Source organism: Symphalangus syndactylus, chromosome 2, assembly GCF_028878055.3.
Source record: "Symphalangus syndactylus isolate Jambi chromosome 2, NHGRI_mSymSyn1-v2.1_pri, whole genome shotgun sequence".
Classification (NCBI taxonomy): Eukaryota; Metazoa; Chordata; class Mammalia; order Primates; family Hylobatidae; genus Symphalangus; species Symphalangus syndactylus.
In genome coordinates this window covers 92,217,631-92,242,418 of record NC_072424.2, presented here as the reverse complement: position 1 = coordinate 92,242,418, position 24,788 = coordinate 92,217,631, and the positions used below count along the sequence as shown (strand labels likewise).

The following is a 24,788-nucleotide window of genomic DNA, read 5'->3' as shown; positions in this document are numbered from 1 at the left end:
AAAATAATTTTAATAATTTATTTAACCCAATGTATCCAAAATATTATCATTTTAACAATATAAAATTATTAGTGAAATATTTTATAATATTTTTGTACTAAGTCTTTTAAATCCAGTGTGTATTTCATACTTACAGTATATCTCAAATCAGACTAACCACATTTCTAGTGTTTCATAGCTACATGGGGTTAGGGGTCATTGTACTGGATAGTGCATATCTAGAGTGTTCTGACCTTTCCCTCTCCAGCACCAACTATAGCTTTCCTTACAAAAGCTTTTTGCTTTAGTCAAAAGAAACTTTTCATCAAACAATCAACCTGCCATTCACTTTCCTGTCTTCCACTGTTACGTTCACTGCTCCTCAAAGCCTGGAAAGACCTCCCTCTGCTCTCTCCTGGTCTGGGTTCCATTTTTTTCCTTTAAACCCAGTCTAATTTTATAGCTCTTTGGTGAAACCTTCCTAATATGGTTCTAGATTACAATGATTAGTTGTTGCTCTAAATTTTGCAGGATAAACATATATTTTCATCTATTAAGGGAGATGGTAAAAGATGGTTTTAGAAGGCTAAACATGGAATGTAATTAGAATGATAAAACATGCTGCCCTTCTTAATAAAAATGAAACCTAGACCTCAGAAGGTTGATATTGAAAGGCCAACTCTCTGGTGAGGAGTAACAGCCTTCCTAGGAAAGCTAAATCAATCTGCATAATTCTACTCCTGGAGATCTTCCATGGTTACCCTTGCCTACCTTGCCCTGACCCCATAATGCTAGAACTAAATAACTAATTCTCCATCTCAAGCATAAATGCAGGTGTGAGCAACAACTCTTCTCTTGATTGCTCCAAAATTTAACTGATATAAAAATAAAACATTCAAAAAATACTTTTTCAATAGCCAGAAGGCAATTAAAACAAAAATTTCAGAGTCCAATGAACTTAGACACTCTATAAAGTTTGTAAAATTTAGCCTGTTTTCTGTATGAGCAAGATTACCCAATTCACAGATTACAGGATGGGGAATCAAAAAAGAACTTGCCAAGTCCCCCCGTTCCTTGATCTTCTTCTCTTTCCACATGGTGACATTATGTTTGGGCTACAAACCTAGTACTTCCTAGACATCTTGACTCCTGTTGGTCTAGATTTTCACTGTCCAATACTGTAGCCACTAGCTACATGTGCAACTACTGAATACTTGAAATGTGGCTAGTACAAATTGAGATGTGCCATACATGTAAAATACATACTAGATCTCAAGATTTTTTACATATATGAATTTTCCATTGCTGCCATAAAAAATTACCTCAAATTTAGTGGCTTGAAACACCCCTTTATCACATTTGCTGTCTCACAACTCTGTAGACCAGAAGTCCCATATCGAGTGGCTCAGCTGAACCCTCTGCTTATTAGAGACTCATAAGGCTAACATCAATGTGTACATGTGGTTTCGTTCTTTTCTGGAAGCTTTAGAGGCAAGTCTGTCCCAAACTAATTTGGACTGTTGGATGAATTCTGTTCCTGTGGTTGTAGGGCAGGAGTCTTGTTCCCTTCATGGTTGTCAGCCAGAAGCCTCTCAGCTCCTTAAGGCCACCTGCATTCCTTGTCATACTGTCCCCTCCATCTTCAAACCAGCAAGGACATGTTGAATCCTTCTCATGCTTTGAATCTCTCTGAATGCTCCTGTCATTTCTCTTCTTCTTCCAGCCTGAACAAATTCTCTGCTTTTAAGAACTCATGTGAGGGAGCTTTCCAAAACACTTGGTGAGAGATGGAGGAGTGGTAGCTGCCCAAACTCCTCCTTGCTCCCACACACCAGCCTTAGTCCACTTGCCAGCTGTAGTAAGTGGTGAAAGAAACCACTTACTGTAATGGTTTGGGGGTGAGACACAATGCCATCCAGGAAGAGTTAAGAGAGCCTTATAGGAAACTGGTCTTGAATTACTACCCTGGTGAGAATCCAAATAACAAACAGAAGTGTAAACAGATTTCTCAAGCTTATGAAGTGCTCTCTGAAGCAAAGAAAATTGAATTATTTGAGAAAAGAGGAGAGTGGGCAATTAAAAAGGGTGAAGTGAGTGGAAGTTTTGGCTCCCTCATGGACATCGTTGATATGTTATTTGAAGGAAGACGAAGGATGCAGAGAGAAAAAGAGGTAAAAATATTGTGCATCAGCTCTCAGTAACCATAGAAGATGTATTTAATGGTGCAACAAGAAAACTAGCTCCATAAAATAATGTGATTTGTGGCAAGTGTGTAGGCTAAGGTGGTAAGAAAGGAGCAGTAGAGTGCTGTCCCAATCACTGAAGTACTAGAATGCAAATAAGAATTCATCAGATACGATCTAGAATGGCTCAAGAATTTCAGTCTGTGTGCATGGAGTGCCAGAGCCATGGAGAGGAGATCAGTCCTAAAGATAGATGTAAAAGCTGCAATGGAAGGAAGATAGTTTGAGAAAAGAAGATTCTACAAGTTCATGACAAAGGCGTGAAAGACGACCAGTAGATATCTTTCATGGTGAAGGAGATCAGGAGCCAGGAGATACTATCATTGGTTTAGATCAGAAGGACCATACTTTCTTACTCGACCAGAAGACCTTTTCATGTGTGTGGGCGTAAAACTGGTTGAAGCAATGCATGGCTTCCAAAAGCCAATATCCACCCTTGACAACCAAACCCCAGTCAACACCTCTCATCCCCCAACTCAGATTGTCAAGCATAGAGACATTAAGTGTGTGCTAAATGAAGGCATGCCAGTTTATTGTAGATCCTATGAAAAGGATCACCTAATCATCAAATTTAAGGTCTACTTTCCTGAGAATGCCTTTCTGTTTCATGATAAACTCTCTTTGCTGGAATAACTCCTTCCTAAGAGGTAGGAAGTAAAAGAGGCTGATGAAATGGATCAAGTACATCTGGTGGACATTGAGCAGTATCAGAAAAGATGGGCCATTACAATGGAGAAGCTTAGGAGGATGATGAACATCATGCCAGAGGTGGTATTCAGTGTCAAACCTCTTAATGGTGCCAATGAGTAACACTCACTGCTGGTATTATATATGCAGTGGTGAATAAGTGAAGGACTATAACCATAATATGCTCACTTCTTGATATTGTTTTTGTTTTAATATTCAATTATAGTCGTGTTTTAAAAGTTAAATGAATAATAAATGAAAATATAAAAGCTCTGATTTTGCCTTAAATATATGTTGACATCAGTGTGCAAGATGAAGTTTAATATCTGTAAAAATTACTTTTTTTTTTTTTTTTTGAGACGGAGTCTTGCTTTGTCGTCCAGGCTGGAGTGCAGTGGCACAATCTCGGCTCACTGCAAGCTCCGCCTCCTGGGTTCACACCATTCTCCTGCCTCAGGCTCCCGAGTAGCTGGCACTACAGGCGCCTGCCACCATGCCCCGCTAATTTTTTAATTTTTAGTAGAGATGGGGTTTCACCGTGTTAGCCAGGATGGTCTCGATCTCCTGACCTTGTGATCCACCCGCCTCGGCCTCCCAAAGTGCTGGGATTACAGGCATGAGACATCACACCCGGCCTAATATCTGTAAAAATTACTTTTAAGAAAAGTTGGCCGGGCGCGGTGGCTCACGCTTGTAATCCCAGCACTTTGGGAGGCCGAGGCGGGTGGATCACGAGGTCAGGAGATCGAGACCGCGGTGAAACCCCGTCTCTACTAAAGAATACAAAAAATTAGCCGGGCGCGGTGGCGGGCGCCTGTAGTCCCAGCTACTCGGAGGCTGAGGCAGGAGAATGGCGTGAACCCGGGAGGCGGAGCTTGCAGTGAGCCGAGATTGCGCCACTGCACTCCAGCCCGGGCGACAGAGCGAGACTCTGTCTCAAAAAAAAAAAAAAAAAAAAAAAAAGAAAAGTTATGCTAGCATTTGTTAGGTCATGTCTTGTAATAAATTTCAGATGTGTATATGAACAAGCTTAGCTTGAAATGCTAAGTATATGTATTGACCTCCACTTATGGCCATTCATTGTTAAGCTATGAAATTAAAACTCTGTACGGTTGGCCCTCCATATCAGCAAATTCAACCAGCCCTAGATTTAAAATATTTAGAAAAAAAAATACAACAATAAAAAATGATAAAAATTTTTAAAGTGCAGTATAACTATATAGCATTTACATTATATTAGGTATTATAAGTAATCTAAAGATGATTTAAAGTATATAGCAGGTTGGCCAGGCACGGTGGCTCACACCTGTAATCTCAGCACTTTGGGAAGCTGAGGAGGGCAGATCATCTCAGGTCATGAGTTCAAGACCAGCCTGACCAACATGGAGAAACTCTGTCTCTACTAAAAAATAAAAAATTAGCTGGGCGTGGTGGTACATGCCTGTAATCCCAGCTACTCAGGAGGCCGAGGCAGGAGAATCACTTGAACCCAGGAGGTGGAGGTTTTGGTGAGCTGAGAACATGCCATTATATTCCAGCCAGGGAAACAAGAGCAAAACTCCATCTCAAAAAAAAAAAAAGAAGTATATAGCTGGTTGTGCATGTGTTATAGGCAAATAGCACACTATTTTATATAAGGGTCTTGAACATCTGGATTTTGGTACCCAGGAGGGTCATGGAACCAATCCCCCATGGATACTAAGGGACCACTATATTTAACTGGTAATCAGAAGATAAAATGAAATAGCAAGAAGTGAGCATATTATGGTTATAGTCCTTCACTTATTCACTACTGCATATATAATACCAGCAGTGAGTGTTATTCACCGGCACTGTTAAGAGGTTTGACACTGAACACCACCTCTGGCATGATGTTCATCATCCTCATAAGCTTCTCCATTGTAATGGCCCATCTTTTCTGATACCGGTCAATGTCCACCAGATGTACTTGATCCATTTCAAGTACCAACAGAAATGTTGGTTTGTATAGTTATGTGTATTAAGTGGAACTCATTGTGATGCTTCTGCATTTACGCTATTACTTCGACTTTTATTTGAAGGTGCATAATACATAATCTAGCTGTGGCATCAGTAATAGAAATGATCATATTTATAGTTTATATATCATATAACTAATGTTATATGATATAGTACATATATAACATATGTAGATCATATATAGTTACATATATATAGAAAACTCTGTTGATCAGTCCTCGTTACATTCTTTTTTTCCTTCTTTTTAGGCCATCCTGAGCCCCTAAGTAGTGACTTACAGAGCTGGGTTAAACTTAACTTAGAACTTAAAGTGATGAGACCTTTACATGGAGGAGAAATAATTTGCATGTACAATATGGGAAGGTATTCCTTAGGTATGTTACAGGCTCACTTTAAACCATTTGATTTATGCTCCAAAGTATCTGTAATTAATGTTGGGAGTATAGCCAATTGTGATAAATACCTTTAATTGTATATTTTAAAGTCAGCATATGGTCACATGCTTACATTTAAATATCAGCATTTAAGCAATTCTTGAAATATATGAATGTCTCCTTAGTATACTGATTACAAAGCGTTTTCAACATTTGTCACTACAGGTGTTTTCTCCCTAGGTCAAAGAATTAGCTTTTCACTAATTAAAATATGTAACTTTTCATTTTAAATAGTTAAAATTAGTAATACAACAATATTATTTGACTGTTTAAAAAAAGAACTCATGTGATTAGATTAAACCCATGCAGTCAATCCAGGATGATCCCCCTCTTTTAAGGTCTTTAACGTTAATTACATCTGCAAAATCCCTTTTGCCAGGTAATGTAACACATGTACAGGTTCCAGAGACTAGGGTGCAAACTTCTTTGGGAAGTCATTCTTTCTACCACAGTATGAAAAAAAAGTAAAGTATTTCATTAATGATAACTATATTTGTTACATGTTGAAATAATATTTTTGATATATTAGATTGAATGAAATATATCATTAAAATTGATTTCATCTGTTTCTTAAGTTTTTGAATAAGCTCCTAGAATATTTAAGATTATATATGTGGCTCACATTTGTGTCTTACATTGTATTTCTATTGGTCAGCACTTGTCTAGACCTCTAGAGAGGTTAAATCCTCTTTACTACCCTCAGAGTTTTTGATATTCGGTCTGTGGACCCATTCCTTCCATGAGAAATGCTTCCCTTATAATCAGTCGTGGCCTTACACTTTTAGGTCTCTCGTGACTAAATACAGCATTGCACGATACAAAACCCACAATTTTCATACAAGAGATACCCAAATATAGTGATGGAGCATGGAGATCTGGGTACAGGGCACATTTCCTTATAATAAAATGAACCTTGTTCAACTTGATAGCCCTAGTGATTACTGACCTCACTCAATGAGAGCAGAGACTTCTTCTATTCATCTTCTGATTTCCAGTGGCGGCACAAAGAAGGACCCTTTTCTTTCCTTTTTAAATTTTTTTTTGAGATGGCATCCTGTTCTGTTGCCCAGGCTGGAGTGTGGTACAATCATAGCACACTGCAGCCTTGACCTCCTGGGCTCAAGCAATCCTCCCACCTCAGTCTCCTGAGTAGCTGGGACTACAGGCATGTGACACCAAGCCCATATATATTTTTTAATTTTTTGTAGAGATGGGGTCTCTCCATGCTGCCCAGGCTGGCCTCAAACTCGTGGACTCAAGCAGTCCTGCCTCAGCCTCTGAAAGTGCTGGTGTGTCTGGAATTGGTGGGTTCTTGGTCTCACTGACTTCAGAATGAAGCGGACCCTCGCGGTGAGTGTTACAGCTCTTAAGGTGGCGCGTCTGGAGTTTGTTCCTTCTGATGTTCGGATGTGTTGGGAATTTCTTCCTTCTGGTGGGCTTGTGGTCTCGCTGGCTTCAGGAGTGAAGCTGCAGACCTTCGCGGTGAGAGTTACAGCTCATAAAGGCAGTGCGGACCCAAAGAGTGAGCAGCAGCAAGATTTATTGCAAAGAGCAAAAGAACAAAGCTTCCACAGTGTGGAAAGGGACCCGAGCGGCTTGCCACTGCTAGCTCGGGCAGCCTGCTTTTATTCTCTTATCTGGCCCCACCCAAGTCCTGCTGATTGGTAGAGCCGAGTGGTCTGTTTTGACAGGGCACTGATTGGTGCATTTACCATCCCTGAGCTAGGCATAAAGGTTCTCCACGTCCCCATCAGATCAGTTAGATACAGAGTATAGACACAAAGGTTCTCCAAGGCCCCACCAGAGCAGCTAGATACAGAGTGTCGATTGGTGCATCCACAAACCTGGAGCTAGACATAGGGTGCTGATTGGTGTATTTACAATCACTGAGCCAGACATAAAGGTTCTCCACATCTCCACCAGACTCAGGAGCCCAGCTGGCTTCACCCAGTGGATCCCACACAGGGGCTGCAGGTGGAGCTGCCTGCCAGTCTCGCGCCCTGTGCTCACACTCCTCAGCCCTTGGGTGGTCGATGGGACTGGGCGCCGTGGAGCAGGGGGTGGCGCTCGTCAGGGAGGCTCGGGCCGCACAGGAGCCCATGGAGGGGGTGGGAGGCTCAGGCATGGCGGGCTGCAGGTCCCGATCCCTGCCCCGCGGGAAGGCAGCTAAGGTCCTGTGAGAAATCGAGCGCAGCGGCCATGGGCTGGCACTGCTGGGGGACCCAGTACACCCTCCGCAGCCGCTGGCCTGGGTGCCAAGCCCCTCATTGCTCGGGGCTGGCAAGGCCAGCCGGCTCCTCTGAGTGAGGGGCCCGCCAAGCCTACGCCCACCCGGAACTCCAGCTGGCCCGCAAGCGCCGCGCGCAGCCCGGGTTCCCGCTCGCGCCTCTCCCTCCACACCTCCCTGCAAGCTGAGGGAGCCGGCTCCCGCCTTGGCCAGCCCAGAAACGGCTGAAGGGCTCCTCAAGTGCCGCCAAAGTGGGAGCCAAGGCAGAGGAGGTGCCGAGAGCAAGTGAGGGCTGTGAAGACTGCCAGCACGCTGTCACCTGTCACTGGGATTACAACTGTGAGCCACTGTGCCTGGACTGAAGGGCCCTTTCAATGAATATTTACTAAACCAATTGAAAGTCAGCAATTGGCTGGTTAAAAGAAAAAAAGATAGATTTTGGAAAGTAAGTCAGCTACCCTCAATTTCTTCATAATGACAAACATTTCTATATTTTACTGAGAGGGCAGCCTCCATTTGAAGCTGTAAAGTAAATAATATTTTTTATATTTTGGAGACAGAGCCTTGATCTGCTGCTCAGGCTGCAGTGCAGTGGTGCGATCATGGACGACTGTAACCTCAAACTCCTGGGCTCAAGGGATCCTCCTGGCTCAGCCTCCAGAGTAGGTGGGACTACAGGCATACACTACCCTGCCTGGCTAATTTTTTTTTTCCAATTTTTTGTAGAGAAGGGGTCTCGTTAGGTTGCCCAGCCTGATCTCAAACTCTTGGCCTCAAGTGATCCTCCCACCTTCTCCTCCCAAAGAGCTGGGATTATAGACATAAGCTAGTATGACTGGCCCAAATAATATTTAATGGTTACATCTTTATGAGACAAGAAAGTATGCTGATGTTCAGGAAAAAAATATATTATTTACCAAATGAACACTCTAATTAACCAAATGTTTTCACTGCTGTGTACTTTATTTGGCATAGATGACTAAGCCAAACCAATAAATCTGTGACTGTTTTCAAAACTGTATTTCAAATAGATTTTTGGGTGTACCATTATGTCTGGTGTTTAGTTTTATTTGTTTAATTTACCACAATACCAAAATGTTTCTTAAAATGTTAGACCACACCCACCCACCTCTGCACTTCACCTAGCAGAAAATCCAGGTCATCTGTAGAAGCCGAAAAGCAACACAAAAAAGCTCATGCACCTTCATCTAATCCTCCAACCCTGGGCAAGGTAAAAGCTCTTTCCAGAGCATTGCATCCCAGTTTTTGGAACCGTACCTGCTCCCAACCCCAGGTGTGACCGTGTCGCAGGTGGGCAAAATTACTGTGACAATCTCACAATCCATCAGCTACAGAGCAAAGGATCCTCTGAGGAGAAGTTAGGATTGCTGAGAAAGCACAGGCTGCTGAGGGTTCCTCTCCTGCCAGACATAAACCTGATGCAAGACAGACTTATGAGAAACCAGATTCAGCTCACCCATCCTCCTTCTCAGTCATCTTCCAGGTACAAAAGAAAGACTGAATACTAATCAAAAGATAATATAAATAAACCTTTTAAATAAAATTTACTAATTGAAAGGACTAATAGATGGAGTGATGCATTCTTCAAAATCTATTGTCACGCCTTTGTGGACTTTATTGCTTATCAGCATTTTTCCCCTGAAGAAAAAAAACAGAACAACAATATTTGTTCAGAAAAAAAAAACAAATCGTGTTTCTTCCTTTCTTATTACTTTTATTGTTTGAGGTTTCTTTTAGACTATAATGTGGCATTGTGATTTTGAGACAGGAAAAAAAAATCTCGTCTTTCAAACATAGGAATGTGATTGTATGCTATTGTTGCCAACAATGAGCTAAAAAGGTTAGTGGATCACATATCTGGCAAACAGCCATCTTTCCTCCTGCTCAATATATTATACAGTATACATTTTATTGTTGCTGCTGAGCATATGATTTTGTCTGAGTAGTTGGTAAATAAGTTTAGACTTAACTGGTCTCTTTCTAAAACTCAACAGCTTTGTCATTCAGGCTATATCCTGAGATTTAAAAAGTGCAGTTTGGGTTCTTAGCTCATGACCTTTTGAGGTGATGGTAAGAGTGGTGGGAGGAAGGAGGTGGGGTGGGCTGTTGAATGAGAATCTAGAAATATTGTGCCTTGTAAATTGCATCCCACGTTTCATTTTCAGATTGCCTAAATTAACAGAGTGAAATTACCATAATAAAAAGGAATGTGTACTGGAGAAAGTACAGCAATTCTTTCTAGTGTTGTTGCCCAGATTCCTTCCAACATACCTCTAATTAAATGGACCAACTCTCTCCACTGACCTCAGGTTGACACAAATTTGCATTCTGCGACTGTCATTTGAAAACAGACAAGCCGTCATAAGCAATAATGCTGTGATTTCTTGCCTAAAGGACTTTTCTGTGTACTGCATTTATGCTATGGAATGTAAGCAAGAGACTTAATGCCTTTACAGAGAAAAGGGGAGGAAAGATTTTCATTTTAAGGGAACCCCAGAGGGAAAAAGTTTATCAATGAGAAATACAGTGTTCTGGGTAATTTTGGTTGGGTAGGGATGTATGTTGAGGGAGCAGACTAGATAGAGTTGGGAGAGAGGAAGTAACACATCAGTCTCCTTGGAGCAGTAGAGTCCTTTCAATCGGGTAAAGAGTACAGTAAGTAGCAGGTGGAATCAGCTCCTGGCCTGTTTTGCTGAGGTCAAAGGGTTGGAGGAACACAGACTAAATTGGGAAGGCTAGTGTGCCTCTCGGCTTCTGGACTTGGGACCTGAAAGAAGGCTGAGTCCTGAGCTCCGCTTCCCAGCTAGGCAGTGATCGCCCCCTGTGACTCCGGATGCACACAGCAGCCCCGAGCACGCCGCGGCCGCCGCCCGACCCCTCACCGCCTCCGGCTCTCCAGCCTGGCACTCTGGAGCCACACACACCGGCTTCCTGGACACCTGTGTGCCCCAAGCTCTGGGTCTAGGCATCCCCCTCACCCCAGAGAGACCGGTCTCAGCGCCTCAGCGATTGGGTCCCTCCGACCTCTGTGTCCCCGAGTTCTGCCACCCTGGTCACCTCCGCAGGTTCCCCAAGCTGCGACCTCAGTCCAACTGGGAGCCCTGCGCGCCCATCCGGCCGCCCCACTGCGCTGCCCGCCCGTGGTTCCAGCGCCTGGGTGGGACGCGTAGTGGCTCAGCAGCAGGACCTCTGCCTCCGGGTAAATCCTCCTCCTCCCCTTTCTCCGCCTAAGGCCCTGCCCTCCCTCTGCATCAAGCCGCTCCGGTGCGTGCGCCCGTCTCTCCGCCGAAGACACCTGCGCTTCCTTCCCCACCCTCCTCCTCCCTTTCGCTGAGGTTTCTCTGCTGCCTTTGGGAGCTCGGGAGCGGCAGCTGGAGGAGGAGCAGGGGGAGGAGGGGAAGCCGAGGAGGAGTAGGGGCGGGGTGGGTGGGGAGAGAGCCGGGAGGGTGTGGACTGGCAGCCACTCTGCAGCTGGTCGCCGGGGACCCGGTCCCTCCTGCGCGCCCAAGTGATGGAGGGGAAGAGATTCGCTTAGACACACAGGCGCACACAGCTGGGCACGTCTCCGGGAGGCAGCTGCCGGCTTGGGCGCTCTGGGGGCCGGGAGGCGGCCGTGACAGCGCCAGCCGCGGGGAGCGGGGCGCCCGCACAGCTTGGCACCGGAGGCTCGAGGACGCAGGAAGGGAAGATCCCAGCCACACTGACTGTTGCTGTTTGGGGCGGATTGGGAGGGAGCGGGTTGCCCGAGGAGCTGTCACCGAGGACGCCCGAAGTCTCGCCCTCTGCGCTCAGGGTCCGGGGCTGCGCCGGTGCCCTAGTGGGGCAAGGAGGATGCGCACCTCCTCCCGCAGAGCGGCTGCGGTCTCCGGCACTGCGCGGACTCCGGCTCCTGCGGCCGCCCGTGCCGTGCCCGCGCCACGGGAGCGCGCCCTGCCGCACCTGGTTCCAGCCTCTAGGGGAAGTGCAGGAAACGCGCCCTAAACTCCACTACTTCTCGCCCGCCTGCCCCCTCGCCGGGCTCCCCGCCCCAGACCTCGCAGCCGCCGCCGCCGCCGCCTGCGTGTGGGGCCCGCCCGCCTCTTACTCACACGCGCCACGCACAGCCCTGTTGGTTTGCTCCCGTTCACGCCGACTCGCTCTCCGCCGAGCCTAGCCCGGGCATCCGAAACTACTGGACCAACTGCCGCCCGGACCGCAGGAGCGGCCCGGTGGCCCCACGCGACCCGCCGCCGGCCCCCGCACCCTGGGGCTCCCGTCCGCGCCGCCACAGCCGGGGACCATGGTGAGCAAGGCGCGCTGCACGCCTCGCGCGGGGGAGGGGCTTTGAGACCTCTAGATTTGGGGGGAAATGAGAAGGGGCAAATCGCCAAAGGGAGGCATCCGGGTGATGCCAGCAAAAAAGCACTTTGTGGGGTGCGGTTCTCCTGGGCGCTGCCTGGGGAAGACTTTTGAGAGGTTTGCTTAGGACCAGAGGTTAAACTAGTGCTAGATGAGAACGGCGGGGGCAATTCCTGAGGTAAAATTCGACAGAAGGTGTCAGTCAGCCTGCCTGTCTCTCTCTCAGTCTCTCCTAGAGCGCTGGGTAGCGCTCTCTTTGAGGGAGAAAGGGAACACGCGTTTACTGCGCTCTCCAGAGTTTGGGGGTTCGCGTTCGGTCACTTCTGGGGTTGCTGTGGAGCTGTTTGGAGCGCGAGGGCAGCTTTGGGACAGTGGGGGCCTGCGAGGCCCTAGCAGAGGACAGGCAGAGGGCAGGCAAAGAACAGGCAAAGGCTAAGTTAACATGTGGGTGGGGTGTTTTCTCCTCCCAGCTAGCCCCTCCCACACCCCTCACAGCCCCACTTTATGCATCTCTTCCCACCCAACACACACACACACACACACACACGCGCGCGCGCGGGATGGATGCAGTCGAGGGGTGGTCATACTGTTACTAGTAACAAGTCTGAGAGGTCGCTGTCTACTCACTGGAGCGCTAAGACTCCTGCTGCAGTTACCTGGGCGACCACCTTGGTTTAGGGCAACCTGCAAGGAGCGTCCAGCTTAAGGTGGATGTCTTCACTTGGAGGTTCCAAGCGCACAGCAAACAAACCTCTACCACAACTCCGGAGTCACTTCACTTTGGTGGGTTTCCTCTGCTCTTCCGCTTCCCTACTTCACTGCTTCAGGGCACCCACCCAAGGGAGCTGATGCTCAGATCCGTGGTCTACCCTGTCTTCACCCGGTGGGTCTTTCTCTCTCTCTCTCTCTCTCTCTTCCCCTCTCCCTCTCCCTCTCTCTCCCTCCCTCCCTCCCCTCTCTCCCCCCCTCCCTCCCCTCTCTCTCCCTCTCCTCTCTGTCTCCGAATACCAGTTTCTTCTTAGAAAACATTGGGGAGAGATTTAATATTTGCAAAGTGCTTTATGTCATATTACTTCGTGGATACATTTAATAGCACTGTAACTCTTCTCTGATTTATGTAAACTTGGCCTGATAAATAGCATGCAGGGTCGGGTTGGGTGGGAGCGAAAGTGGGTGGGTGGGCCTTCTTTCTGTGCTAGTGCTCCTTTCTAAACTGATTTGCTAGAAGTAATAAACGGCTGGTGCTTCTCAAAGGTTTTACTTAGTAGTTTCTACATATTTCAGAGCTTTAGACAAATTACACATTATAATTTATTTCAAATATATTAAGTTCTTTTCAAGAAAAAGTTGAAGAGAAGATAATAAAAGAGGATTACAAATGTGAATATCAAAAATGATTATTTTTTTAAAAAGGTTTTATTGCTATCAATTATGTTGCAATAGATTTTTGTTGTTGTCATTGTTACCTTGGGGTTTCCTCCTAGTGAAGTTTTTAGAGAAATGAAAACAATACTACTTACCTTCCTCTCTCTGGTCATTGCTCAAAGTTAACTGAATGAGCATCAGGGCAGGCTTCTTAACTTCAGGAATATGAAGTTATTCACCAGTGAACTGATGGAGACACAAGAAGATATTACAAGACACATAGCAATGGGAAGGAAACCATTGCTTAAATTTAACCGCCTCCAGTGTTTTAACAGTGCAAAAGTAAACTGCTTTGGCTTCTCCCAAGCTACTCTGGCCTTTTAGAAACCCTCTTTTTTCAATTAATAAAACATATAGAAACATCATTACTTGAGAAAAATATTTTCAAATAGGTACGTAAGCAAATTACATGGGAAATTATGAGCACAATAGTCAATGGAGTATTACAGCAAGTACTGGGATCCTGGTTTCTAGGTTAAGCCAGAGCTCATGCTTAAACTTTAACATTTGAAGTTGCTCCCTTTGACATCTTTGTGAGGAGGTGTTGCCCAGTGTTCTCATTATGCTTTTATCATTGTCCTCACCATTTTTGCCGGCATACACAGATGTTTTTGAATGAATAACCTTCTTACTCACTGAATTCTCACTCATTCAAAAAGTATTTATTGAGCACAGGAACACACACAATATGCAAATTTGAGCTGGGGTGTTATTTTAAACAAAAAGGGAGAATTTCTGGTAGAAGCAGGATGCTTACTCCTACACAGTGTAAATAGAACTGTAGAGCAGTGGCTTACTTAGGGAAGCAGCATCTTGCCCAGAGTAGGTGGTCAACAAAGAGCTGTTGACTCAGAAATCACATAAGATATTAACTAGCCAACTTTGTTTCCCTCCTAAATTCTACAATTATCTTTAACCCACCATGTCGTTAAGATGTGACTCAACTTCAGAGAATTAATGTTGACTCTAATCTCCTTGCTCTTTGTCTGAATACTTTAGAGTAATTTAACTATCTGTGCACTGTATGATTTCTAGCTCTGGCTTTCTGTGTGTGATTTCTATGGAGTAATGCCAGCTCTGAATTTGTCATTAGTATTCATTTATGAGAAAATGCAAATGTTCTTGTTGCACTGCAAAAGTGAATTCGCATTCATAGAACACAAGAAATATTTTGCTCCTAAATCTTACCGTCTCTTAATTTTTATAATCTCAGAAACAGTAACATTTTTTTAAAAAGCAATTATATATAAATGAACAAGTTAACAAAAGTAGTTATTTAGGATTTTTTAGAAAAGGGGAAATGTCTTATGGAAATTTTAGTTGAAGTGAATTTTCTTTGATGCTCTTGACATGTCTAGCAGGATGATCTATTTATTGTAGGCACCCTCATTCATGAATAAAATAATTCTCAAGGTAACTTCCTAGTAAAAAGGTCTAGTGGAGGAGAGAATGCTTACTAAAAATGATTCCAGTTTGGGAATAGAGTATGAGTAGTAACACTAGAGTTGTGTTTGAACATTGAAATTATGTGAATATTTCTGTATTTCATTGGTTCTTATATGGATGAATTTTTTGGATTTCTAAATACTTTTTCCCAATATTTTCATATTCTGAGATGATTGCAATTAAGTGAAGAATTATTATTTGGTAATGGAATAGTATTTTCTTTTAAGTACAGGTGAATAGCTTGAAAGAGAGAACAAGTCAAGTTAAGGAAATTTTTTAAACCATAGATTTCAAATCATTTAAATCCTTTCCATTTTTTGGTGAGGGGAGCTCAAAACAAAAATACCTAGTTAAACTTTTCATTATAAATTAAACCATTACCATTCAGAAAAATCCTGTATTTTAGGCTTTCTGTGAATTCAATATTAATTGTTTCAAGTTAGCAAAAATGTAACCTTTTGTATATATATTCTGGTATCTAACATTTGTTGACAAATTTTGCTTCCTCTGGAATCAATGTTTGTTTCTGAGTTTTAGTGTTATCTTAACCTTTAAGCAGAAGTGCAATTAAAGCAAGATATTAGTAACTTCATTTAAAAATCACCAATCTAAGTAAAAAACATTTCAGAGTAGCTAACCCTTATCAAAAGTAGAGTAAAAGATTACATCTGGAAATTCATAAAATGTTGATAGGATAAATGAACCTCTCTAAATCTCATATGGAAGTTCCATTATGGTGTCTTACTATTAATTAACATTGGTCTAATAGATTATTTTTCTTCTTCTTGAAGTTTTATGAAGGAAAGCTATGTCCATATTAAGAAATGATTGAAGAGTTTATTTGACTTTAGACCACTTTACCTAACTTGACTCTGCATGGGGGAGGTAAATTTTATTTATATTTATTTATACATACATATTTATATATATATATGTGTGTATATATACACAATGTATAAACATGTGTATATATATATATACACAATGTGTATATACATTGTGTATATATATACACACATATACACATACACATATGTATACATATATAGTATATATTTATGTTTCTGTTTATGTATGTATCTGTTTTTTAATAACCTTGTACAATAGGAATAGAATCCCTTTGTGCCATATGTGGTTTGTGAAGTCAGCATCACTTTGAGAATGACACCCATAAATGCTCTACTAGTTTGATATTGAAAATATGGAGTATGATACATTTTTTGAACAATTTATTTAAGAAACATTTGTAATAAATTTTAGTATGTGCCTGACAATGTCCAAAGAGCTCTACTCATATTAACTCATTTGATTCTGGTAGCTCTCCTGTCATTTCCCATTTTACAGAGGGAAAATAAGTAGGTACAGCTGCTATTATTATTTTATTTTTCTTTTGATCTTATCATTTTTACTGCCATTTAGGAGATGAGGAAGGTGAGGGTTTATGAACCTAAATAAATGACTCAAGCTCCGCAGCTACTATATGGCAGAACTGGCATTTGAGTCCAGGCAGTCTACTCTGCTCTTGAATAGATTTTTTTTTTTTTTTTTTTTTTGAGACGGAGTCTCGCTCTGTCGCCCAGGCTGGAGTGCAGTGGCGCAATCTCGGCTCACTGCAAGCTCCCCCTCCCGGGTTCACGCCATTCTCCTGCCTCAGCCTCTCCGCGTAGCTGGGACTACAGGCGCCCACCACCACGCCCGGCTAATTTTTTCTATTTTTTAGTAGAGACGGGGTTTCACCATGGTCTCGATCTCCTGACCTCATGATCCGCCCGCCTCGGCCTCCCAAAGTGCTGGGATTACAAGCGTGAGCCACCGCGCCCGGCCAATAGATTTTTTTTTTTAAGTTTACTTAAATAGAGGGCCCAGTGGGGAGCAAGTTAGGTGTAAAGCAAATAGATTCTAGCAACTGAGATTTATAATTTTCAACTTCTAGTGAATTCTGAAATTCGTAAGGAAGGCGATTGTAATGAAGCTGTGACATAACCTGAACCACAGCAGTCCTTGAGCATAGTGCTATAACTTAATGTAGTTTTTAATGGACTTAATAATTTTCAAAGGTTCAGCTACTTTTAAATGAGGTAACTTTAAGAACTGATGCCATATTTAAGTAGTTTTAATAGCTCAGAGAATCTGATACTGAATGTTTTATGCTTCCCATGATATCCTTATAATGTGAACCTCTTGCACAGAGGTCAATATTGTGTTACTACGGTGTATAGTACTTGCCAAAGGAATCTGAGTTTTATAGAGGTGTGAAGTGAGAAGACTTATTCTGCTCAGACTTGGGTACAGACAGTTGGCATCCCATTAATATTTACTGCATGTACTGACACAGGGCATTCCACATGTTGTTACTCCAGAGGTTAAAAAAAAAGCTTCAAGTGTCTTTATAATTGCACAGTTTTAAGATGTGATTTAATACTGAATAGACATTTTATTTTGTCATGATGATCTCAGGACATTACTATCTATGAAACCTTGTGGAATAACTTTTATGAGATGGAATGGCCTAAGATAGAAAGGAGAAGGATGTTATAAGAAGTGTGAAATAATAAACCGGTTTTAATGTTTAAGTTTAGGAGTAGACAAAAAGAAGAATGCCTGTAATTGTACTTTTTATTTGAAAAAGGCATACAAGGCATAATTAACATGAAGTAACAGAATCTTTAAACTGCTAATGAGGTACCACAACTGTTCTATCATAAATATTTACAGTCTTACTATTTGAGTATAGTTTGGGGAACTATTCAAGAACATATTATAATGTCACTGTAATGCTCTCTGCCGTAGCTAACTAACTCAAGTCAATGAAAAAAATCACAATAATTCTGAACATGCCTCAACATAAATATTTATTGGAGTGTTAGTACTGTAGTCAGACAGAGTTGGCTGAATTAAAATCCCTGCTTTACTGCTTATTAGCTATGGTGTCTTGGGCAAGTTACTTCATTCTTCTAGTTCTTAGTAATTTAATTTATTATTATTATTATTATTATTATTATTATTTGAGTTGGACTCACGCTCTGTCACCCAGGCTGCAATGCAGTGGCACAATCTTGGCTCACTGCAACCTCCGCCTCTTGGGTTCAAGTGATTTCGTGCCTCAGCCTCCTGAGCAGCTGGGACTACAGGCATGTGCCACCACGCCCAGCTAATTTTTGTATTTTTAGTAGAGACATGGTTTTGCCATATTGGCCAGACTGGTCTGAATTCCTGGCCTCAAGTGATCCACTCACCTCAGCCTCCCAAAGTGCTGGGATTACAGGCGTGAGCCACTGCGCCCGGCCAAATTCTTAGTAATTTTATCTATTACATGGTAATGGAAATACCACTTCATTGATATCCATATGATAATCTATGTAAAATACTTAGCATTGAGTGTCATACATAGTAAAAGTTCAGGAAGTAGTAATTGATACTGCTGTCATCACCACCATCTTTAACATCAACATACCATCATCATAGATGGTTAAACATAATGGGAACAACATGCTCATTATGTGTATTTGAATACATCGTTCTCCATTTTAAAGCATGGGTTCTCTTACTCTTGAGGGAAGTGTATGAAGAAAGAATTATGTGTTTTAAGACTTAAGCTTGATTAAAGTAATACCAGATTTAAAGGCCTATGCTGAACACAGAAATTAAGAGGAGGCTTTTTGGGCCGGGCGCGGTAGCTCACGCCTATAATCCCAGCACTTTGGGAGGCCAAAGCGGGTGGATCACAAGGTCAAGAGATCAAGACCATCCTGGCCAACATGGTGAAACCCTGTTTCTACTAAAAATACAAAAATTAGCTGGGCATGGTGATGCATGCCTGTAGTCCCGGCTACTCAGGAGGCTGAGGCAGGAGAATCTCTTGAACCCAAGAAGTGGAGGTTGCAGTGAGCCGAGATTGCACCACTGCACTCCAGCCTGGCAACAGAGTGAGACTCCATCTAATTTAAAAAAAGAAAGAAAAAAAAAAGAGGAGGCTTTTGGGACAGCTAATTCACTGTTCTTACTTGCAAGGCCTTGCTTTATAAGTTCACTTGATTCTTTGGAATATGTATCCTCTTATCCAGATGTAGTAAATGGAAAAGAATGAAAGTTTTTGCTAAAGGAATTGAAATATTTATATTTGTCTTTGTATCTGATATGAGTTGAAAACTTTAGGTTACACAGAAATTTCTTTCTGACATTTTTATATTTCATACCTTATAGAATTCAGTGTATAAAGGGAAAAGCTATTTCCTAACTCTGGTCACTAAATGTGAATAACTTGACTTAAAAGGTTAAGTTTAATTTTATTCTTAGATTTTTTTTTTTTTGCCACTCATTTAATTCTGGTAGTTGATATTTACTATGTACCAAGCAGTACAGGTCTTTATACATTTTGCCCTTACAGAGCATTCATTGGGACATATGCCGTTAGTATTTCCATTTCACAGATGAGGAAATTGAGGCCCAGGAAGGACCCAGGGCTAAAGAGGTGGAGCCATGATCCTCACCCACACCATCTGTCTCTGAAGCCCATATTTAACCCGCACACTAACGGGCTTCTTAGTTGCAGTTGGCCCCCAAGTATTTTCTGTGAATTTGTGGGCCTTAAAACTCATGCCTCCCTACTTTCCTGTATCTTCCTTGCAACAAACAAAAGAGTAATTTAATTTCAATAAGGCTCAATTTCTTGACTTTGTGTACATACTTTTCATATGTATATGCAATGGCCGCTAGAACAAAGAATTAGATAACATTAATTTTTAGCAAACAATTGAATTTATTTTAAAATAGACTTAAATAAGTATGCCAAAATCCTTCTAAATGCAGTCGTGTGTCACTTGACAATGGAGATACATTCCGGGCTATGCATTGTTAGCCGATTTTGTTATTGTGTGAACATCATAAAGTGTACTTATACAAACCTGGATGGTATAGCCTAGTACACACTTAGGATATATGATATAGCCTATCATCTCTAGGCTTCAAACCTGTATAGCATGTGAGTGTACTGAATACTGTAAGCAGTTGTAATACAATGGTAAGGATTTGTGTATCTAAACATAGAAAAGGTACAGTAAAAACATAATAGTGTAATCTAATGAGACTAGTGTTGTTTATGTGGTGTGTCATTGGCCGAAACGATGTTATGCAGTACATGACTGCAGTTGCACTCACACTCTGTAGGCAGTAGTGGGAACTGACATTTTATGCAAATGGAATGTCCTCATCTGGTGAGCTAGCTGTCTGTGACCTAAGGTTCCTATCTGGCTCACTTTTTCTGAGCTGAATGCAACAATATAGGATGAGAGGGCACTGGAAAAGAGCCTTCCTCCCAGGGATGCAGCACGGAAAAGTGGAAAAGTTTGCCACAGGGAACTCTAGGGTTCCTGCAGATCTGAAAGATCCCCTCGCACCCTTGAAAACATCCATAAAAGGCTCAAGGACTGTTGTCTTGCTCACCTGACTTGAGTGCTTCTCAGGGACAGGGATTGTATTCTTTTCATCCCTATTTCCATGGTACTTGGCACATGGTTTAATGGCGCAGACACAGAGCTCCTTAGTGTAGGTACTCAGAACTTCAGAAGCAGAGAGCTGAGGCACCCAGACAGGAGGACCTGGGGAAACTGGGCAGAGGCAGAGCACAAGACAGGTACAAGGTTGTATGCGGGACTGATGGGCTTGCAGATGCATGGGTAGCTGGGAGATACTTTTTTCCATTTTATTTTTACTTAACTATGGTTCTATTCCTCTGTTTCCAAATCTAGACTAGATGTGTGATACCAACTTAGCTCTGATATCTGACTCTTTAAAGTGAAGAACATAATTCCCATCGTCTTGATAGATGTGCCTGGCACATCATAAAATCTTTAAAAATATTAGCCATAATACGTAAACCCGGGAGGTGGAGCTTGCAGTGAGCCGAGATCGCGCCACTGCACTCCAGCCTGGGAGACAGAGCAAGACTCTGTATCCAAAAAAAAAAAATATATATATATATATATATTAGCCATAATATTATTTTCAGATTTTCTATGAATATAATTATTTTTTCTTAATCAGTTGTTTATCTTTTTTTTTTTTTTTTTTTTTTTTGAGATGGAGTCTTGCTCTGTCGCCCAGGCTGGAGTGCAGTGGCACAATCTCGGCTCACTGCAACCTCCGCCTCCCGGGTTCACGCCATTCTCCTGCCTCAGCCTCTCCGAGTAGCTGGGACTACAGGCGCCCGCCACCACGCCCGGCTAATTTTTTTGTATTTTTAGTAGAGACGGGGTTTCACCGTGGTCTCGATCTGTCGACCTCGTGATCCGCCCGCCTCGGCCTCCTAAAGTGCTGGGATTACAAGCGTGAGCCACCGCGCCCGGCCAATCAGTTGTTTATCTTATCTTTATACCCTGTCCACTCTGAAATGGATTGCTAGTGAGTTAAGGGTTATTTATAGAAGCATTTACTTTGGGAGTTTCTGAATTCCACAAATACTAGCATTCTTTAAATAAGGGCTTCCAACTCTGTACTACTAACAGAAAGATCAAGTGCTTGAAAATTTTTATACACCATTACTTTTTTGAGATTACCTCTTCTCAAACACTTTATGTTATTTTGCTCTTCTGTATTGGCAGTATCATCTGCCCAGACATCCAAGAAAAGTGAGAAACTAAGAATAGTTTGTCACAAAGATCATAGTAGGAACATAGGTACCTCAAGATCATCTCCTCCCACTTGTAGTCTGTCACCAAGATGTGACAATCCTGCTTCCTGAACACTACCTATCTCACCAGCCCCAGTGCTATTCCTTAAGTTCAGGCCGTTGGAACTTCTCACCTGAATCATAGTAGCCTCCTAATAAGCCTTGGATCTCCATCCTCTTCAATGCTTGATTTTTTTTCTGACTACAGACCTGATCATGCAGTTCACTTGCTTACTAACCTGCAGCATCCCTTACCTTCAGGGTAAAGTTCAAACTAGTTCAACCTACAAAGCCCTTACTATTCCAGTGGACCAGCCTGGGACTCAACTTCTGTCACTCCTCTGCAAGGTCCTTACAATTGGGTGACTCCAGGGAAGGAATGGACCATGCTCCTTCATACTTCATTCCTTTCTATATGCTGGTCCCTCTCCCTAAGGGTTCTCTGCTTGTCTAACCTCTTATCTTCCACACTACCTCTCTTTGTTTTCTTGCCCCTTTTCTCTGTAGCTCACCCACCTCCACCCAAGCCAGGATGGGCTATCTTTCTGCTCCTCTGTTCGGTAGTACAGATCATACTCTATTGAGTTAATGTTATTCCCCTGTCACGCACACACATACACACACTCTCTCCCCACCCCCAACAGTACCTACAACTCCAGTGCCTAGAACAGTGTCTGGAATATATAGGAAGCACTAAATACATTTTGATAGGAGAAATAATCATCTTATCTCTCCCTGTGTCTGACTTTTTAATGCCTTTCTTACTTGCTGACTTATTTCAGTATACATTGAACAGGTACTATGTGTCAGGCAGTGTGCTGGATCTGAGAATATGATGACCTTATTTGTCCTTATATTAGAAGTTCTCAAAGAACTTGTAAGCCCAAGGGCAACCCAACTTTCAATGAAACAAACAGTATCGAGTGTGCTAGATGATGGAGAAAACGCATAGTGAGGGCACAATGTAAGAAAGCGGGGACAATGTGCCTGGTGGAGCAGGGAAAACTCTACCCCTCCGTCCTGCCCTAACCCCCTACTACCTATTTTTCTCTAGTAGTGTTCTAAGTGCCTAGAAGTAAGCATCCATCTATCAATATGATTATAATAATTTTTAAGAGACGATTTAGGTCTCCATTTCTTCAATAATAGTCTATAGAGAATTAGGCCACTTTTATTTTCTACTTGCAGACCAAGAAAGCTTCAAAAAGTTCTGTAACAGTCCATGAGCTCATTTTTGAGGTTTTCTTTTGTTTAAATTCTTTTAAATATATCTAATAATCATGTTATTTAAGTTTATTTTTCTCTACAAAGCAAGGGACTTATATTTAACCAATTATTAGTATCCACTTAATGAGATTTAAAAATCTGAGTTCTCTTTTAAGAATGGAAATAAGTATGAAATTAAGTTCTTTTACCATGACCAAAATGGAAAACTTAATAAGATCAAAAAATTAGCTAACAACGTATGGTAATCACACTACAGATGTCTCTCTAGTACTAAATAAATAGAAATGACCTGTTGATTAATACATTTAATGGCAAACATTTGGAAGCAAGTCTTTTTTTAGATGTGCATGGTCATCCTCTGGTAAGTAATTATTTGCGCAAGTAAAATAAGAAATTAGTTTCAAAAATATAACATGTAAAATGTAGTATTACCTTCAAAATATGTAAAATATAATACACTATTCTCTAAAGACATTGACACATTTAATTTGCTGAATAAACTAGACCATTTTAGGTGACTTCTTGTATATTATTCCTGAAATTAAAAACAAAGTAGTAATTAAATATTATGTTCTTTGCTTTCCTCTAAAGTACATAGAAACATTTTCATTAATATTCTCTAATTATGTGGATATTATATTCCCATTTCCTGTCTTAATGTGAGAGAAAATCATGAGCAATAAAAAAGTAGAACCAAATTAATTATATCTACTTTTAGTTATAAATTTACTTGGAAATTCTTAAACTATTTTGAAGATGTAACTATATCCTGTTTTAAAAGTCACCTTAACTTCTTTCTCTGACTTTAGTAGCTTTCTGATTACCAATAATTCCATTGCCCTAAGAAAGGGCCTAGTTTTATTATCTTGCAACCATGCGGTTTACTGTGACTTAATTCTATCACGATAACAATCAGCTATTCTTGGTCTACGGGTAGTTCCAATATTCCAAAATATTGAAATGTTGGAAAGCTGAACAAGTCTTACACGTGTTATAAGTAGCTGAACATAGGACTTACAATCCATACTGGGAGACTTTTGAAATTGAAAGGGGATATATTAATAATGATGCTGAGAAAAATGTTATGAAGTCCTAAATATGGTTAATGTAGTGCTTGCTGTCTTCCTGTGCCAGTGGTTTACTGTTTGGGAAGACCCCTTCTATCAGCCTGTCTTTTTTTACCCAACACAAGGCTGGGGCAGACATTCTGGTAATGATGCATGTTGCAGTCTTTGTTTTACCCAGGACTCCCTAGATACCTACAGTAGGCTTGAGGAGAAAGACTTCATCGTTTCAGAAGAGAACCAAGTGGAGTCTTGGCTCTCCAAGGTAGAAAAAAGGGAGACTGATGTATAAAGGGAGTACAGTGCAGAAAAGGAAAATAAGGACCTCTGTGAGTGTGGAGCTGGGTGGACCCTGTGGATGCTCATGTGAGGAAATAGAGTCCATGTTCTCCCCATTGTAACCATCACTAAACCAGAAGGTTGGAAGCATACCTTTGGCCCTGCTGCCTAAACACTTGCTGTGAAGCATCCCCCACTCACTTCATCTAGCTGGAGTGGGTAGCAGGAAACGTAACAGTAACTCAATATCATGATAATAGCTCAGAATCATTGCTACTACATTCAGCAGCTATTTATTGAGCAACTACTGTACTCTAAGAACTTCATTCGTTGATACAAAAGACAGTTCAGCATATTACAGGCCATTTAGGAATGCATTGGAGGAGGCGGTAGGACCCATAAAAGTAAAAAATCATTCAGAATTCCAACCATTATCCACGTTTATTTTCTTGGTTTTTCTCTTTCAATAAACTCTACTTTTTAAAGGTGTCTATTTAATGTGTTCTTTCTTCTTTTGAGATGCTGATCACTTGGAATTTTAAATATTTTTTTAAAAATCTGGAATAATCTACATTTTCTCAGTAAAGGAAGTGAGAATTTATGTCATGGAAATGGGGACATTTATACCCCTCCCACCGGACTGTGCATCTCTTACCCAATAGGGAGTAGCAGGAAGAAGAATGCAAGTGTATTTCAAACATACATTTAAGTAGTTCTACTTTTGTCATTATTTCCATCTGAAAAACTTTTTTC

The 24,788-nt window shown here is 41.9% G+C and overlaps 1 protein-coding gene and 1 pseudogene across 3 annotated transcripts in view; both read left to right on the top strand.

Annotated features, from left to right (window-relative positions):
• Positions 1–2,270: 2,270 nt before the first annotated feature.
• LOC129462274 (dnaJ homolog subfamily A member 1-like) lies at positions 2,271–3,016 on the top strand (annotated as a pseudogene).
• An 8,035-nt stretch (positions 3,017–11,051) lies between these two features.
• HS3ST5 (heparan sulfate-glucosamine 3-sulfotransferase 5) overlaps positions 11,052–24,788 on the top strand; it is a 295,903-nt gene continuing 282,166 nt past the window's right edge. Inside the window, exon 1 of one of the 3 annotated variants that reach the window (XM_055261888.2) lies at positions 11,052–11,871. The gene's annotated coding sequence lies outside the window, so the exon portion shown is untranslated. Of the gene's footprint in view, positions 12,711–24,788 lie in introns of all 3 variants that reach the window. The other 2 variants (XM_063620162.1, XM_063620152.1) reach the window with 2 other exon arrangements.